Source organism: Gopherus flavomarginatus, chromosome 1 (assembly GCF_025201925.1).
Source record: "Gopherus flavomarginatus isolate rGopFla2 chromosome 1, rGopFla2.mat.asm, whole genome shotgun sequence".
NCBI lineage: Eukaryota > Metazoa > Chordata > Testudines > Testudinidae > Gopherus > Gopherus flavomarginatus.
The window spans coordinates 98,848,982-98,863,328 of record NC_066617.1 but is presented as its reverse complement, the minus strand read 5'-3'; the positions used below and the strand labels follow the sequence as shown (position 1 = coordinate 98,863,328).

The window sequence follows — 14,347 nt, the reverse complement described above, 5'->3', positions numbered from 1 at the left end:
TACTGCAAAACAAGTAATGCATTTGCCTGCATTTAGAGATGCTGAAGCCCTACTAGGTCATTACATACTCCTTCCTCGCCCCCTGTCAGTACCAGATGGTTCCCTATAGTATATTACAGGTGCAGGCAGGTGCCCTGAGACAGCTGTTGCCACCATCGCCCCAATCCCTTTTCTTGCGGGTTGTGCTTGGTGTATTCTTTCGGCTTGTACTAATGGCTGCTCATTTAAGGCACTCCCCAAAGCCCACCCATCAGTCTCCTCCTTCCACCCCTCCCTCCTCTTTCCTCTCTCCCCCCACCCCTCAGTTCCAAACACAAGGCATTCCTTTGTATTCGCGTCCATTGCAGAGAGAGAAGGGAGCAGAGACAGCGCAAAGCTCTCTCCGATTGCTGGGGGTGGGCTATGTTCAAACCATCCACACAAGGAGGGGCCACTACCTGTAGTTTTAATCTCCAGCCCCTCCCCCTAGCTCCCTCCAGCTCAAGGGCTGCGTGTGCTGGTGATGATCGTGCCTGGGTGACTTCATTCCAGCACCACGATCGGGTCTTCACACCCTTTGGGGGTGGGGGGCTTCTCTTTGAAGAGGAGTGGGGAGGCGGGTTGGATGATGGTTTCGGTGCTAGATTTGGGGAGCGGGAGCCCTGTGGGCAGGGTGCTGAGCTGATGGGGACACACACGACTTTGAATGACTTGCTGCAGACCGCACAGACCTGCCAAATGTTGCCAGCAGAGGGAAGGAGAGACGCTCTCCCCAGGCTGATCTCTGCGGCGCGCTAGGGCTCGGGTCCGGGTCCCTCCCTTTGGCCGCAGGGCTGATTCAGGGGCCGGGGGGGGGGTGTTATTATTATTCATTTTATTTTCTTGGCTGGCCGCTGCTGGCTCCCTCTGCTCTCTCATCCCCGCTCAGCTTCACCCCGCCCCAACCAGCGCGCACACCCCCCCTGCGCGTCCTCCTGCTCTTCCTGGGCTGCCCCCTGCGTAGGGAAGCGGCTGCGGCTGCCGCTGGGGGTGGCGGGTTGCAGGGGCGCCGAGATCGGAGCAGCGAGGGAGGGAGGGAGGCCGGGGCTGAGCCATGCCGGGGGGCGGCTGCCGGAACCAGGGATGGGGCGAGAGGCTGCCGAGGAGCCCAGCATCTCCCCGCCGGGGGCCCAGGAAGCAGAAGAGCCGCCGCCGCTGCTGCTGAGAGCCAGCAAAGGGGGGCGATGGGTGAGTGAGAGACGCCCCCCCGACTCCCCCCCAAAACACTCCTAACCTCCCACGGCCTCCCGCTGCATCCCACCGCCTCTCCTTCCTATGCCCACCATCCTCCCCCCTCCTAGCTGCCCTCTCCTCTCCCCTTCCCCCAGCATCCGTCCTCCCTCTTTCCCTCTCCTCATCTGCCCTATCACCTTCTCCTACATCCCTCTCTTTCCCCATCCCACCTCCCCCCCAGTTCCCCTTCTGTCATCTCTTCCCTCCTGTACCCTCTTCCCTGCTCCCTCTCCTCTCACCCTTCCCCTATCACCTCCCCCTCTGCCCCCGGCACCTGCCCCCAATCTGCCCATTCCCATCCTCGTCCCCCTCTTTGTGTGTATGTGTTGGCAGGAGGTGGGGGGAAAGTTTTAAGGGCTGATCTTGAAAAATGAACAATTTAGAGCAGGGGGAAAGGGGCTGGGAAGTTGTTTGTTCACATGGGGGCTGGGAGGTTACAACTGGCCTAGTCTCTGCCAAACTGGGCCAGCTTCTAGTTCCAGCATCCCTGCTCCCTCCTCACTACCTATCCCCGGGTGGAGGTGAGGGCTTTACAATCCCTCTTGCTCCGCTTTTAGTCTTTCATTTTCTTTCCCTTTATGTGTGTGTCCTACAGCCCCTACCCCAAGAACAGCTGTAGCTTCTGCAAGGGGAAGGAGGAAATTGCAGCCCCCGTCCCCCCAAGCATCCATAAAAGCAAAGCAACCTGTGTCTGCAAAAATGTACAGTGATAATGTCTTATATAGGCTGCCAGCAAGAGAGATGCTTCCCTTTCAAACACCCGCTAAGCCCAGCATCCCACGCAACAAAGTATCAGTGCTGGGGAGACAGAAGAATATGTCACAACTCCCTTAGCCATCTCTTTGCCACCCCCACAAAACACAGCCACACCAAGTGAGGAGGGGAGCCTGCAGCCCAGGCACTGCAGCAGGAGGCCCATCTGCTGCCCGTGCTCTCTGTGCCAGGAGGGTACTGACTGTGCATGTGTGTCAGCCCTGCAGCATGCTATAAGGAGGAAAAGGAGTATATGCGGGAGGGATGGGAAGGAATATAAAAAATAGATAATCAAACATCTCCCCTCAGTCCCCATGTCAGATTGATATAATCCCCCATCAAGAGCTGAGCACAAAGGGATGTGGGCTCTGAGTCCCTCCCCAATTCTATAGGGCTGCTGGTAATGCCTGGGGATTTGTTAGCTATAAATAACTCTATATTTGTTCTAAAGCAGTGTATGTGCATGCAATTTTGCCATCGCGAGATCAGTTTCTCCACACAAGCTTGACAAAGGTGATGGGGGACAGAGTGTGTGCTGCAGCTGCAGACCTGCTGAGACAGCTCACAGAGATGAGAGAGAGACAGAAAGAGAGGCAAAGCAGGAGGGATGGAGACAGTACTGAGCTCTGTCAGCCTATGTATTTATCAAGGGGTTTCTGGTGACAATGCTCGAGAGCAGAACTTGAGTCACCAGAAAGTCCTTCAACATCTACCAGAGCAGAATTCAGGTTACCAGGATCTCACCCGTGGGAGTGGAGCTTGAGTCGTTAGGAAAACTGACCCCAAAAAGGGCAAAGCTTTGGTCACTGAGACTCCCCTTCAGAGAATGGCTCTCCAGTCATCAGCAAACTCCACCACCAGAGCGTGAATTCAGATCACCCCAAACGCCCACCACTACTGCTGCTAGGAGCACTGCTTGAATCACCAGGAACCGCCCAGTCCTGTAAGCAGATCTCCAGTCACCACAGACTTCCATCCTGGACTGCAGAGCTTGAGTCATCACAAACCCCCATCCTCAGGAATGGAGCTGAAGTCACCTTAGCTGGAACTTCCACTCTCCCCCTGCACCTCCCCCAAGAGTTCGTGTTATCTGGGTCCCTCCCTCAAAACACCAGTTCAACTCTGAACACCTCTCCCATCCCCCAAGAAAAAATCACTTGTAATTCCCTGTGGATGGAGCCTGAGTCACTACCAGCTTCTAAGAGCAGAGCTCAAGGCAACCTAGGACCCAGAATCAGAGCTCAAGACAGCTGAGACCCACATCCTGTGAGGGGAGCTCAAGCCAATGGAAACCTCACTCAAGAGCACACCTCTGGAGTCCCCACTCCTGAAACAGAAAATTGTGAGTGTGGGGACAGGTTTTTAAACCAGAATTGGACAAAAGCAGTCCTCTGGGTCTGTTTCTGGGGATCCCCTGATTTTCCCCTCCTTTACATCCTTACAAAACATCCTTTAGGCACTGAAGTAATCCCTGTCCTTATAAACAGCAGACAGGGAATGAAACCTTGAGTCTAACGGCTGGGCATCACAGAGTTCCTGCTCCAATCTTTGGTCCTGCCTCTCCACCCTGAGATGGTTTTGCAGTAGTGACAGGAAATCAGCTGCAGGTGTGAGATTCCCTCCTACAAGGATGCTCTGCTGTACCTGCATAGCTGGGTGTTAATCCTTTGGATGTACAAGAGACCCTGCTGGAGACAGAATGCCCATCACCGATAGAGGTGAGAGATCCTGACCTGGGGCAGGGGGAGGGGGCAGGCAAATGCCTGAAGGCCAGCTCCTAATGTGGTGACCTAGCTGATGCCTCTGGTGTGTCTGGAGACACAGAGTGCCTTTGGTCCATGATGCTCTTGAAGCCTGCCCAAGTCTGGTGTCCTGAGCACATTGAGCCATTTTGACTGCAGTTTCAAAGCTGAGCCACGGCCTCTTCCTTGCAGCAAATGTCAGTAAGGTTGGAAGAAGTAGTAGTTCCCTGTGCTGTATGAAGTGACTTCCTGAGCAATGCAGTCAAGAAGAGTTGGTCTAAACTGGAGAGCAGGGTGTGTGTGTGTTCAGGGCAGGCCCACAGTCATTCGGGGTCTGCCAGGAGTTTTGAAATAGAGGCCTACAGGACTGTGAAAACTACACCAACTTTGTGGCAGTTCTGCTGAAGATTCCTGTGGAACTGAATCTTCCCTGTGGCTGCAGAGTCAGTGGATACCTATCACTAGCCAGGTGTGCATGGATGAGTGTGACTGGACTGGTCACTTGTGCGGACAGTGTATATGTGAGGTTTGTGTTCATTGTGCGTGTGTGGTATTGTGTCTTTGTGAGCACTTGTGCCTGTTTGTGTAGTGGGTGCATGCATTGGGCCTTTGTGCATGTCTGGGTGTGTATTGTGTGCCTGGGGCAGGTATGTCTGGGCAAAGACTGGGAGTGTCCAATAATGCATGCAGTTACTGTGTGTTTTCATGTTCAGGGTATGCATTTGTATGTATGGTTTAAGTTTGCAACCCACGTGGTGTCTCCATGTGGCCTAGCATACAGCATGTGTTCACAATTGTGTATAAAAGTGTAGTTGTGCATAGGCAGTGTGTGAAGCACACACTGGTACATGCAACTCTCTCTTTCTCTCTCCCCCACTCCTGCATTAATTTGTTAGCCAGGCAATAAACTCTGCACTGGGGTAGGCTGCCTTCTCCACACTCTGTGCCTGGATTTCTTGCTCTTCTGAGAATAGCAGCTTTAAGATAAATGCACCTTCCTTCCTCCCCTCCTCAAATGATGTCTGTGTTCTCTCCTCCATCAGAGCAGAGGGAGGGAAGGAGAAGGGGAGTGTGGTGGTGGTGGGCAGGGCAAGGGAGCTCATGCCAGCATTCACCAAGGCTGGTTAGATTGGAGATGGGGTTATTTGCTCTGAAATGAGCCCTTTGTACTTTGTTGGAATCAGTGACCCAATCAGAAAGGGATGTGGCTGGAGGAGGAGGAGGAGGAGGTAGTGCTGAAGAAGACTGGTACAACTGACATTAACTCCAGGGCAGGAAGGGGAGGGGAAGATAGTGAATTACCAACTGGCCCAGGAACGTGGGTAATTTCTCTGACTTAGTCCAGGTGCCTCAAAGGGCCTGTCTACATTTCAAGCTTCCTGAGGTCACTGCATATAGGTGGGGGATAGGCGAGCCCCTCAGCTCATCCCTGGTGCTATTCATCCTGCTGACAGGGTGCAGTCTCTGGTTGGGGGCTCAGCAGGGTACATTTAGCAATGAGAGGGTTAATCTGAAGTCAGGGAATATGGGGGAGGGGGTGTGTGCAATGCAGCTAGCTATGCAGGTGTGTGATAAATGTTTTCCATCCAGCATTCACTTTGGAGGCTGGTGGCACTGACAGAACTATTCAGTGTGGGGTGGGGAAGGAGTCCCCCACAGATGGGACCAGCAGGCAGTGCTGAGGAACCCTGACAGAATGGCCTGGAGGGGTTACACTGGACTCATGGGCAGCATTCCAGGTTAGGGTTGTGGTGCATTGACAGCGGCATGAGAGTGCCTGTAGGAGGAGGTGCTGCAGGCCAGGATTGTGGTGCACTGGCAGAGTGTGTAGAGGCCCAGGACCAGAAGAGCAGTGGTCAACAGAGCTGTGATGGGCCTCCTCCCTGTGGCAGAAGGAGATGGGTCTGTGTTTGAATTGTGGTCTAGTGATACACTCCTGAGAAAATAGAACTGGATTCTGACACACACACACACACGCCCCTCCGCCCATTGGACTCTGGCCACAGCTTTCAGGAAGCCAGACCTTTACTCCACAGATTTAATCAGACTCCCTGATACCACTTTGCAATGCTAACCCTTTGTTTCCCACAAGCCTTTCCTGAGAGCAACAGGTGCCTCTTTGGCTGAAACCCCCACCCCTACCACCCTTAAGCAAAGGGGATAATTTTGCCCAGACACTTGCCCAATTGAGTACCCCCGCAGGAGGAGGCACAGCACTCTAGTCCTGGCTTTTCCTTTGATGTCTCCCCACTGAAGTATATAGCCTTGGGCAGGCAGAGGAAATCAGCATGAGGAGAATCAGTTTACCTGAGGGTGGAGAGGGATTTGGTTTATCTGGGTAATGCACTAAACAGCCACCCCACCTCAGGGTGGGATCAGCCACTGATGCAGGACTTCTTGTTGAGGGAGCTAACTCTGCACATAAAGACACTCACCTTCTGTGATCAGCAGTATGGGGAGCCCAATTAACCAGTTGTTTTCTTCCTTGGCTGGCTCTGGGCTAAGGGGTACCCCATGCTGTATCTGTCTGTCTAGGATCTTCTGTGATACCCATCACTGTGGTATCTGAGCACCTTACTACTTTCTACAGCAGCCCCCACCCCTAGCCTGGAAGGACAGTGCTTGTCATACTAGCTTTGGTTGGAGGTGGGGAGGGGTGACTGTCCAGGAGGGAAAGGTGATTGGGGAAGCACCCAGGTGTCCTTGGTAAGAATCATCACAATACTTTGCACTTCTGTGGCAAGTTTCACCTTATGAACTCAAAGGGCTGTACATGCATTAACTAATTTAGCCTCAATAACTAAGATACTCACCTGCCTCTGATTAATTAAGGTAAATAAGTCCTGTGAGACAGTTTTGTTATCCCTATTTTACAACAGAGGAAACTGAGGCACAAAGAGTTAGTGACTTGCCTAAAGTCTCTCACACGTAGTGTTGGTAGCAGAGTGAGGAATAAAACTCGCTGATCCTGACTGCTTCCTCATGAATGGCTTCATCAGTGGCCCAGAGGATATTTGCAGGATATTTGCTGCTGTGTTGATTCTGAACTGTTTTGCCAGATCAAGATTCCATACACCACCCCTCCCCACGGCCTACCCTCACCTGTCACCAGATTTGTTCACCCGTATTAGTTTCCCCATCAGTGCTATTTTTTCTAAGTGTGCAAATCCCTACAGGCTAGGCCAGCACTAGAGGGGTTGGAATCAGAACCCTGAATATATTTGGGGCTGCGGTGTAACATTAATTAGACTTTTTCTTTTCATAATGCCAGTTTTGTAAACCTCAGCAAGAAAACTTGAGATGCACAGAGCAAAAATGCAAATAAGACATGCTTCAGAAACCCTCTTGCTTCTGTGAAACCTATGATCTATGCACAGACACTTGTTGTGCTGACTCCAGCCACATTCTGATATCTTCTTGTGGCATTAAAGATATTGGAACTGAGCTGCAAACGAGAGACAGCAGGCCTGAGAGAGAAGAATGAAAAGGAGACCCTCCTTTGGATGCTGGTCCCTTTGAGAGAGGAGCCAAAGGTATGCTGCATAGTTCAGAGGCAGAAGAGAGGGTTAGGGCAGTGCTTTTTGTTTCTCTCCCACCACCACCAACAGTGAGGCATCCAGCTGGGCAGCAGGTGAGAGGAAGTAGTGAGTATTTTGAGGTGGAGAAATCATGGATCCTCTGGGAGTCTGGGTTCCAGGAAGGGCAGTTCTTTGGAGGGAGGCCGAGCATAGCATTTGTGGTAATGACAGCATGCTTGGTGCTGTATAGAGTAAGAGGAGATCCAGATACTGCTCTCACAGTGGGAAAGAATGAAAACATTGAGGGTGTCAGGCATCTAATTCTTCCCTTTTAGGATAAGCCTTGATACCTGTGTGCCTTGAAGGGAACATCATGGATCATGCTTGGTTATTTAATGACCCTATTGCTTGAGAGACCATTTCCCCAGGATGTATGCATTTCTGTAAGGTGGCGGTTTGCTGCGGGAGGGGGGTAGAAGACACACCTCCTGCCTTCAGACAGTTCTCCCCACTCTCTCCCTCTCTGCATGCTGCTCTTTCTGGGTCCCTACTCCATTGCCTCCAGTGTGAATATGCCCAGCTGATCCCTTCATGTTCCAATTGCCTCCTCCCTGCGCCAGGGCCAAACAAACTGGGACCTCCTGCTAACTCTCCTACTCCTTAGTGCAGGTTTGCAGATAAGGAAAAGAGGAGATGCTATCTGCTCCCTAAACCCCAGGTGTTAATATTGAGATTCTCTGAGCATTTGGGGGATGGAGAGAAGTTTGCCACCTCTGCCATCCTCCTGCTATTTGCTGCATGCATGACTGCAGATTTGTTTGTGCATGCTGAGCTACATACTATCCATACGCAGAAGTGTGGTCTTTAATCCTTGTCTAATAGCAGTTTCTGGAGCTATGAGTGACCGCACCTGCATTCAGTGTGGCCTGGGGAATGATGGGATTGCTTTTGCATAATTTAACAGCCTTCTGAATAATTTGTAGGGCAGTTGTGCTGTGGAACAGTCTTCTAGTTTCCTGTAAGTGCTGGATGTAGCTTCCATCCAGCACAGGAAATTATCGCTCAATGATGAGGAAGCACGTGGCTTTTTTCTCTGACTGTGCATGTATTCCTATCTGTCACAGCAACAGCAAAAACATTGAAAGAACTCTCCAGCAGAGCACATCCAGGACTCCTATCCCAGCCCAGGCATGCTGTGCTGCAAAGCATTCTGGGGACAAGGGATGGGGTGGGAGGCCCCATTGTTGGAGCTGTGTGTATGTAATAGAAGAGCAGGATGAAGCTTGGGATAGGATATAGAGAAATTAAATTCCTTCTTACCCCTAGCAGAGGGAGGTTGCCCTAGGCCAGATTTGGGATCCAGTTGTGGGGGGAAGCAAGAGTGGCCATCTTAAAAATTCTGATTGCTAGTCCAAGGCCCGGGTATGAATAAGTTCACCATCCTGAAAGCAGTTGTTGGCCCACCAGAGTGTTTCCTGCCTTGGCAGTTCATAGAATCGTAGGACTGGAAGGGACCTTGAGAGATCTTCTAGTCCAGTCCCATGCACTCGTGGCAGGACTAAGTATTATCTAGACCATCGCTGACAGGTGTTTGAAGATTTTTAAGAGCAAGTTAGACAATGATGGAGGTTCCACAACCTCCCTAGGCAGTTTACCTGCATGATACAGCAGACTTTAGATTCATGTCTGTCTGTCTGTCTGTCTGTCTCTCTCTCTCTCTCTCATAGAATCTAAGTTGGTGACACATAATATCTTTTACTGGACCTCACTCACTTTGTGTCTCTAATATTCTGGGACCAACACAGCAAACCACACAGGTAGTGTCTGAAAGTTCAGGGTTGCTCAGTGGCCAGTATGAAATGACTTGGGGACATATCAGTCGTGTTCCCAGAATATCACCATTACAGCTAGTTGGCGGGGGACCCCTTCATGGGCGATGGCAGCAGAATTATCTTCTTACCCCTGCAGGTGGCCACCCCAGTATAGGACAAGGTACACTAGCTAGGCCAGAGGTGGGCAAGCTATGGGTCGTGGGCCACATCCAGCCCACAGGACCCTCCTGCCTGGCCCCTGGGCTCCTGGCCTGGGAGGCTAGTCCCTGGCCTCTCCCCCACTGTTCCCCCTCCCCTGCAGCCTCAGCTCACTGGGCCAATGGTGTAATGCTCTGCGTGGCCGGGCAGCAAGCTCCTGGAGCAGCACAGCTGCAGAGACCGGCCTGACCCGGTGCTCTGTGCTGTGTGGTGCGTGGTTGGCTCCAGCCAGGTGGCGCGGCTGTAGCACCGCCAGCCACCGGTGCACCAAGCAGCATGGTAAGGGGGCAGGTAGGGGGTTGGCTAGAGGGCAGGGGAGTTCAGGTGGTGGTCAGGGGGCGGGGCTGTGGATAGGGGGCGGGGTGGTCAGAGGGTGGGAAATGGGTTGAATGGGGGTAGTCAGGAATGATAGGAGGGGTTGGATGGGGTGGCAGAGGGCAGTCGGGACAGGGAGAAGGGGTGGTTGGATGGGGCAGGGGTCCTGGGGATGCCATCAGGGAAGAGGGGGGTTTGGATGGGCCAGGAGTTCAGGGGGGCCGTCAGGGGGCCAGAAGGAGTGGGGGTGGATAAGAGGTGAGGGCTGGGCCACGCCGTCCTCTCCTAACAGGCCCTCCATACAATTCCCAAAACCTGATGCGGCCCTCAGGCCAAAAAGTTTGCCTGCCCCTGAGCTAGACAATGTGAATGCAGATTGCACTGTTTGTGCTCTACCGAGAGGGCACTTCAGTTTTTAAAGATGTCAAGCAGTTGTTATTCAGCAGTCGTACAAACTTGCATGCGCACACACACTTCATTACCCTCCTGGGTTTGGTTTTCTTCTTCCTCCACTTCATTTCTGCCAGGTCTTCGGTAGCTGAGATCTCACAAATGGCTGGAGTTAGAGATGAACTTGTTTGTAGCATTTAAAAGCTGACGGGGGGGAGAAGGAGGAACCAAGCCGGTCATCAGAAATATAGAATTGTAAGGGTCCGATAGCTCCAGTCCATCAGGGCTAGCTACACCTGTAGTACTGAGGATGAAAGCTGGCCTCTATGTTTTTCAGCTGCGTTGGGTTAGTTTGTAGCTTTGGTGATTTGTGAGAGATCACACAAACTCTCGCTGGCCTTTGGTCTGGCAGTGCCTCTCTTTTTCCTTCCTCTTCACGCTGGTCCAGGACTCAGCGTAGAAATTCAGAGTTATGGACTAGAGTGAGGTTCATCCCATGCAGGGAAAGTCCATGATACAAATCCGTTGGGGAGCAAGGGGTTTTCCGGAGCAAGGCTTAGGGAGAAGAGAAATGAAGCCCAGCCCTGTATGGAGACTGAGCTGGCTTTTGATGCTTGGCTCAGGAAGAGATGGTTTCTAAAGCTCCCAATTCCCCTGAAAGTGCTTTTGGGTGGGGCAAAGGGGCAGCTTTACTCCGGTTGCATAGTCCTGGGGCCTCAAGCTGATCTCTCACCCTGCATTGGCACAGCAGACTTTAGAGTTTAGCAGGATGTCCCTCACCTCTCCAGGAGCACTGGTGCTAGTGACGTGCGAGTTTGGTTTTAGGAGAAGAGGAGCATGACGTTGTAACACCAATTGCACTAATTCCTCTCCAGTCTGGATTTTGGGACCAGTCAACTTGGTAGAGATGAGTGGGTTTCACTAACTAAAAAACAGGATCCTGCTTATTTGGAGGAGTGCTTATGGGGCACTCCTCAAAATATGCTTCTGAGTTAAGTGGATTAGGTTTGTTTTTTATACTGGAAAACTGCCCCTTTTCAGGATATCATATGCCTATCACTAGTGTGGATCAGCTACAGGAGATCTGCTCAATATGGACCTTATTTCTAGGGGTGTGGCACTGCAACCCAAAGGCTTGGTAAGCTGGGGCCTTGTCAATAAGAAATGCCTGCAAACCAGAGCTAGACTAGATCTGCAGAACCCATGACTCTCTGACCTAGCCTTCATTTGTTATTCTAGTGCCAGCCTGGGACATTTCAAGATAAGATACGAGGAGCTCTTCCTACTGTATTTCTTTCCAAAAGTAATAAATAAGTGAAATTACATAATTGTGAGGCTGGGATTACATTGTCAGGGTCTTGCTTAAACCCTGAAAGGGGAAATGGAAAACAAAGGAAGAAAGGAAAAATAAATAAGGCCTGTTCTTGGTCCAAGTAAAATTCCCATGAACACACACAACTCTTTCTGGAAGGAATAGCATTCTCTGTGCTGGAGGTAGCTTCTGAAAAAAGAAAGAGAGAGGGACAGAGGGGGTTTGAGAGAGAGACTGACAGAACCCTAGAGGAAATGTCTCAGCATGGAGTCAGGTTTCTCTCTTTTCCGTGAATAGGGGGGTAATGCTTTTTGCATCAGATTGGCTTATTGCTGGACATTCACAGCAGAGGAGGGGGATCTGTAGGCTGCCAAACAGGACCCCTGAGGACTGAAAGAGAGAGAGAGAGAAAGGAGGAGGAGGCAGCTGGGAAATTTATTCCAAGCAGTAATAGATTGGCTACTGTGGGAAAGTGAGCATGCTGCCAAGTCTCAAGTGGGGCAGTGATGGACAGGGGCTGGGGATGGAGGCCCAGCCTCTCCTTTCCTTGGCTGCTCTAATCCCACCAGTATTCCTTTTTATTTCCTGGCCTCTCTTGATTGTATATAGGTATGTATACATGTATTTGAATTGTCCTGGAGGTTTTATTATCTACCTCCTTAGAGATCTTTTATCTCATAGATGAAAAAAGCAACTGACAGCTCCTCCAAAAAACCATGGCAGCTGGAGACAATCCTGCTTCTCTCTATCTAGGTTTCCATTCTATGCCCATCACCCTGGTATCTGAGCTGCCTCTTCAAGTATGTGTCAGTATGGATTCCATACTGTGCCTCCTGCGCATGAGAGCGGAGTCGTTTTGAATGGCAGTGTCCATTGGGAGCCCTATGCCTACTCTTGCTCCCATGTGAGGGCCTAAAGGTCATAGTAGCTGCAACCCTCCCTCAATTACCTCTTAGTGCCCATGGCAATGAGATGCAACCTGGACTGTCCAACCCGCTACTGTTCCTTGAGCTTCAAACTTAACCTTTTTCCGAAGAAATCACTCATCAAGTTCTCATTATTAAGTTATTCACTACTTTTCCTGGGATGGTCCACTTAAAAAAAAAAAAAAAAAGGCAGATGCAGAGGAGCCTCCTTCTCCCCCCACCGCCTGTATGTCTGCCCCACCCACCCTCCGCAGCAGGTCAGGGCACTTCACACCAGTCACTGGCATGGCGGACTCTAAACCCACAAGGTTTAAATGGTCCATCATGGGACAGTCTTATGCCTGGAATTGATGGGCACGGCAGATGTCTGTTCTGCCTCGTAGAAGGATGTAACCCCAATAATTGCTCTGTCTGCTGCTCCTTCTCATCTCACACCCCAAAACTGGGAGAGATGTGGCTCAAATGACATCTCAGAATAATCCATGAAGATTGTGTCTGATCCCAGAAAAGCCATCCTCCAAACTGAAGTCAAGGAGGCTATTTACAGCATGTTCCCCAGTAAATGGCCACCATGCCTATAGTTCCAGTGGGAGGAAGAAATCTAAAAGAGTGGAAAGACTGCTGGTACTGGTGCCAGGATCCTGGGTGGTGATCACCCTGGTACTATTGGTACCGACAGCCTCTGTGCTGAGTGCATTGGCCTGACTCTGGAGCAAGGAGACTTGGAACATGCACTATCCTCTTCAAGCACTGAGCGACAGACCCCCCCCCCGTGCATGAACACGGTTCAGAGTGTGCAGTGTCCATACCCCACAAGGAGAACCTGAAGCAATTCTCCAAAGGCAAGTCCTCCAGATCCTCATAGGCAATGGACAGGAGCAAAGCACTGGCTGTGAAAAAGGCTTGGGAGACCACAGGGCCAGCACCAATGTTTATACTAAGACCAGCCCTGGTACTAGTGTCAACCATTAACCCCTCCCTCATACCAAGATACAACTTTGAGGAGCTGTTTTCACCCCTCCTGTCAGCACCAGAACCAACACCAGCACTGGCAGAATCAGCACCAAACCCACAACTATTGGTACCCCTGTTCCTGGAGATGAACTTCTCCTCACCATCTCTAAGCCAGTCCTTCTTCCCAACTGCAAGCAGGGAACCCTCTCCATTAGACCAGAGTGGTATGTAAGGAGAGGTCTGGAGGTGCCCTGTACTGGGCCCTACGTGTGACTGTCAGTGGATGGGCCCACCACAGTCTAGCCAATACCTATATAATTTACCATTGTGGACTTACTGGACCTACTGAGCTCACCTTCCTACAGATCTCAGAGTGGAGCCCCATTGGAGGTGCCAGGGAAAGGAGGTAGGTTTATATTACCATTGGCATCAGTGGCTAGTATCCCCCCACACCAGAATCAGATGAGCCCCCTTGTGAGGGAGTGGAGGCGACTCCAGAAATTTCCCTCCCCACCTACAGGCTTCTTCTCCTCTCTGGATGAGGCCATTGTCTTGGCCCCAACACTGGCCATCGATAACTTCAGAGCCTTCCAAGACCTGCTTTCAAGAATAGCTGAAACCTTGCACAGCGAGACAGCAGTGAGCCAAGAAAAATATGCACAAGCAGCTCAACATCCTCAGTGCTAACAAGAATTGCCCTACTGATCAATGAAGCCTCTTGGACCATGGCACACCCCAGCCTCATTCCTGACTGCTTCAAAGTGAGTAGAACAGTGCTATCGAGTCCTCCCAAGGGCTTCTAATTTTTTTATGTGCACCCGACACCACTGTCACTTGTGGTATCTGCAGCCCAGGAAAAGACCAGGGCTACTAAGGGGACTGCAAAAGATGATAATCCCAAAACATTGGACCTTTTTGGCCCAAAGTCTTACTCACCAGCCTCCCTCCAATTCTGCACCACAGAAGCAGGACCTGTTTGAGGAACACAGTTTTTTGATGTGGGAGAGGGTGACCCCTTCCTATAAGGTTCCTCCAGGACTGGAGAGAGGACCTAAGACATGGGATCAAATGGGGAGGGAGGGCGCAGACGAAAGTGAAAACAGGGCTACAAGTAGCAATGGAAAAGTCTGATATCACTGCTCGATCCATGACTATG

General features: G+C 51.2%; 1 protein-coding gene across 4 annotated transcripts in view; it reads left to right on the top strand.

Annotated features, from left to right (window-relative positions):
- The first annotated feature begins 621 nt into the window (after window positions 1-621).
- Window positions 622-14,347, top strand: part of MGAT3 (beta-1,4-mannosyl-glycoprotein 4-beta-N-acetylglucosaminyltransferase) — a 34,727-nt gene continuing 21,001 nt past the window's right edge. For 2 of the 4 annotated variants that reach the window (XR_007768454.1, XM_050917314.1), the window contains exons 1-2: window positions 622-1,206; window positions 2,456-4,215. The gene's annotated coding sequence lies outside the window, so the exon portion shown is untranslated. The remainder of the gene's footprint in view (window positions 1,207-2,455; window positions 4,216-14,347) is intronic. The other 2 variants (XM_050917334.1, XM_050917324.1) reach the window with 2 other exon arrangements.